Source organism: Chiloscyllium plagiosum, unplaced genomic scaffold, assembly GCF_037043375.1.
Source record: "Chiloscyllium plagiosum isolate Xiang-an unplaced genomic scaffold, Cpla_swu_hap1 HiC_scaffold_16, whole genome shotgun sequence".
Taxonomy (NCBI): domain Eukaryota; kingdom Metazoa; phylum Chordata; class Chondrichthyes; order Orectolobiformes; family Hemiscylliidae; genus Chiloscyllium; species Chiloscyllium plagiosum.
The window spans coordinates 74,732,679-74,737,385 of NW_028270154.1; positions in this window are offsets into that span (position 1 = coordinate 74,732,679).

The following is a 4,707-nucleotide window of genomic DNA, read 5'->3' on the forward strand; positions in this document are numbered from 1 at the left end:
TTTCTTTACAAAAAGAATATCTGTATCTGAGTCCACGTCCTAAATGTGACCAGCACTGTTATCACAGCACTCCAGGGCACGACAACCCCTGACCCCATGTGGGAATGAGCCATTCAGACCTCAGTCTTGACCAGTTGTTCACGTGAATGCTACTCTGCCTACATATCCAACCGTATCCCATCTCCCTCACTCTTGTAATGAATACAAAAGATGAATAGCTTTGCACTCACCTCCTCAAAGTCTCCAGGCGCTTTTGCAGTGACGGTAGAAATGTACCAGCGGATGCACCATAAACAACAATGTTTATTTGTGTTACGTTAGGGCAAGTTCTAATGCTGTTGGCTGCGGGATCAATATTGCAGGAGGCGTAGGGGAGAAGTCCCCACTTCTTAATTCAACAGCTCCCTGCGGGTATTTCATAACATGCCTCTAACAATACATTTTCACCTGGAAAGGTCGGGCCTATACTCAGAGTTTGGAAGATTGCTCTTGTTGAGACTTACAAGATCCTGAAGGGACTGGACAGGATGTCTCCTCTGGGGATGGGGGGTTCTGGAGCCAGGGCGCACAGTTATAAAATAAAGGTTCCTCCTATTCAAAACGGAAATGAGGAGGAATGTATTATCACAGAGGGTCCTTCTGGGAATCTGTTGCATTCCCATTCCCATAGAGTACTGCAGGCTGCCTCATTGAGTATGCTTGAGGCTGGGTTAGACAAGTATTTGATTGACAAGTGAGTTAAGGTTAAAACTTCCAAGGATGCCCACCTTGAAGAAGTTCTCCTCTCTCTACAAGTGAGTGAAGGTTGGGGAGCTAGGGGCGCAGGCACAAAGAACAGTACAGCACAGAAACAGGCCCTTCAGCACAACAAGACTGCTACAACTCATCACACCCTTCTAAACCAAAAAGCCCTCACCCCTGCACAGTCGGTGTCCCTCTTTTCCCTGCCTTTTCATGGATCTGTCGAGATGCCTCTTAAATGTTGCTATGTATTTGCGTCTATCACCTCCTCTGGCAGTTCATTACAGGCACTTACCAACCCCTGTATAAAAAAGCCTGCCTCTCACATTTGCTTTAAATCTATATCCTCTGGTAATTGACATTTCTACCCTAGGCAAAATACTCTGACTATCCATTATATCCAAAAAAGACTCCAGTTATCCATTCTGTCCAGTGATGGCTCTGATCAGACCAACCATGATCTTATTGAATGGTGGATCAGATGGGTGGCTACTTCTGCTTCTATTACTTCTGTTCCAACTAGGACTATGTGTTATAACCCCTAGAGTGGGATTTGAACCCAGCATGCTTTGCACAAGGCAAGGTTGCTGACCTCACCTGAGTTCTGCCATCCATGACAATCTCTATCTCTTCCTTGACCTTTCACGTCTATTCTCTCCCAACCCTATCCTGGTCAAATTCACTCACAATGTATTTCCTGATCTTTCTCACACTTGTAGTAGGTTGACTCATGAAGTACTATCATCAGCAAGATGCCCAAGTTTGTAAAATGAAGATTTTTGGTTTGGGTTTGAGGGGAGCCTTTCACCTCTTTCAGCATCAACATGTGCATCAGTAGCTCAGTGTCTGAACTCAGGCTGGAGTTCTTAGCAGCATCTCTGCTTTCCACATTAATGACAGAGTGCATCCAGTGTATTCCAAGCACTGGCAAGCAAACCAATAAAAGAAAACCAGAGGAATAGATATTCAAAGAAAAAAGATTGGAAGAGTGTGGCAGGTGAGAGACTATCTGTAGAAAAGAGAACCCAGTTTATATTAAACTTCAGTTACGTTTTGTGACATTGTTTCCCTTATATATGTTCCCATATATTTCCTATATATCCCATTAGTTTCTCCCCTTAGGAGATATTTTGCCATCTTTCCTTTTTGGTGGGGTTGGGAAGATTTTTATTTTTGGAAAATGTTGTTAAAATCAGCGGTTTGTGCGAAATTCTTTTTTTAACCAGAGGCATGTTACCTCGCTTCTGAAATGCCAGTCACACTCAGCAATGCACATTATTAATGTTGTGTGAGTAAAGGTTTCTAATTTGGAAACTGGAACACATTAAGTAGTGGCTTGAATCCAAGTGATTACTTTCCATCGCTGGGATCCTCCGGGACTCCATCTCTGAGACAATGGAAGTAAATCTCCAACCAGTATCAGGGAGAAAAAAGCACTGCACTGAACCAATGATAAATGACTGCAATAATCCGACAGGCACAGAGTAGGTAAACCTGGGGTCAGCCCAGCACATTGGTGGGGGGTGGTGCAGAGGGCAGAGAACATTACTGCAGCAGAAGGACAAGATTTATGCCTGACCTTTCCATTTCCAATTCTATTTTTGAGGGTGGGGGTTTTATTTGTTTGAATCTTTAGGAGGAAGGTGCAATCGAAAAGGTCATGTTTTAGGCTGCCAAACTTTCTTTGCATGAGGCCAGTGCAGCTGTGAGGGCTGGTGAGCTCTGAACCCATGCCCCATCTGTGCTCAGATGTTCATAGGAGTAAGTGAAGGCCATTCAGCCCATTAAGTCAGCCCTGCCTTTCCAGGTCACGGCCTGATCATCTCAATGCCATTTTCAAGCATTATCTCCATATCCCCTTATGTCATCAGAAACCTGTTGATTTCTGCCTTGAGACCGCACAATGATTCAGGCTGTCACTGGGACTCCTTGTCCACACAGCAGTAATAAGCAAAGTAGAATCCATGACCCTCTCAGCTATTCCATCACACACGCATACACACACCCAACCAGTGTGAGCACAATGGAAACAAGGGAAAAACATTGATTCTTAACCATTTAATGCAAATGACAATCAATTCTCTAAAACAAACAATGTTGACAAAGCAGTGGGAACAGTGAAAGACGACATGTCTATTACCATGGTAGCACCAGAGAGTTTTGCAACCATCTAACTCCTTTCACAATTCTGTTAGAGCCAATGAGGTACTTTTGAAGTCTCTCAACCAAAAGACAATCACCGCACAACAAAATCCCACAAACAGTGATGACCAGCAATGTCAGCTCCAACGTTGGTCACCAATGGGACAAAGAGTTTGACTACTGGAGATATCCTAGTTATGGCAATAAGCAGGAAGACAAACAATCAAATATTCATGCACACTACAAACCAGGGAGTGAAAAAGAAAACATTCACCTATAATGTTCAGACAGCAAAGAGCATTCTGATGGCAGCCAAAATAAAGTTAAAGTGGAGGGTCTCTGGACTTGAAACGTTAGCTTGGATTCTCTTTCCAAAGATGGTGCTAGACCAACTGAGTCTTTCCAGCAGTTTCTGTGTTTGCTTCAGATTTCCAGCGACTGCAGTTTTTTGTTTTATTTTAAAGTTAAACAATATTTTCATGAAAAAAAGTTTTTTAAAAAGTGAAATGTTTTTATCACTGTGGAGAAATTTGACAAAGTTAAAATTCACGCAACACCAGGCCATAGTCCATAGGCACTGCTCCTTTGCCATGTAGCTAGTGGGGCAGGATCATAGGACTCAGAAACTTGACAACTGTTGTTTTTCTTTTTTTTTAGCATGAACAGGATGTCTGACACTCCTGTTTATTTTTTTTACTCTTTTCTTTCAGAATGTCTGACATTCCTCTCTTTGTTTTTTTCCTTTATCCCCACACTACCACCTAACTGCGGGAGTGCTTATTTTTCCCCAGCACCCAAGTTGTGTGTGCAGGTGTGAGACACAGTGAAAGACACAAGGTGTTCAAATCTTTATTCAGTTTCCACCACCTGGAAGAAAAGAAACACCCGAGTGGCCAATGACAAGCAGTGCCCTTCACATCAAAGGGCAATGCTGTGTGATCAAACAGTGAAGGGGAGGGCAGGGATTAAATCAAAATAGAGTTAGTTGGGGAAATAATACACTCCACTCCCAGCGGCACCCACCTCCCCCTGAACAGCTCAAGGGTGTTGGTGGACACTGCGTGCTCCTTCTCCAGAGATACCCAGACTCTAACATAACCACAGAAGAGGGGCAGGCAGTTGGCACTAATGACCCCCTCCACGGCCCGCTGCCTGGACCTGTTTATGGCCAGCTTGTTGACAGCTGTTGGTTTTTTTCTACTTTTTTTTCTTTATTTTAATTATTAGGGCATGAAGACCAGGTTGGCTCTGATGGATTGGAAAACTTGTAGACAGGAAGTAGCTCATAGTTTAACTTAGATTCCTACAGTATGGTAACAGGCCCTTCAGCCCAACAGGTTCACACTGACCTCCGAAGAGTAACACTCCCAGACACATACCCCTACTCTCTATTTACCCTTGACTAATACACCTAACACTATGGGCAATTTAGCATGGCCAGTTCACCTGACCTGCACATCTTTGGATTGTGGGAAGAAACCAGAGTACCCGGAGGAAACCCACACAGACAATATGCAAACTCCACACAAATAGTTGCAGGAATTGAACCCAGGTGCCTGGTGCTGTGAGGCAGCAGTGCTAACCACTGAACCACCATAGGCGTTAAAGTACTTAAAGAATGATCCAAGGAACAAGTGAGAGTGAGAAACTGAAAGAATTAGTACTGAAGTAATTAATGGGAATGATCTACTTCACAGTGAAATAACACTGCAGAGACCCATATCCCATCACCAAGTCACCCTTTATTTACATGGGGAGAGTCCTTGACACTGTACCAGCTCCCTTAGAGCCAGCTCTCACAGTGAACAAGATGTCTGACTCTCC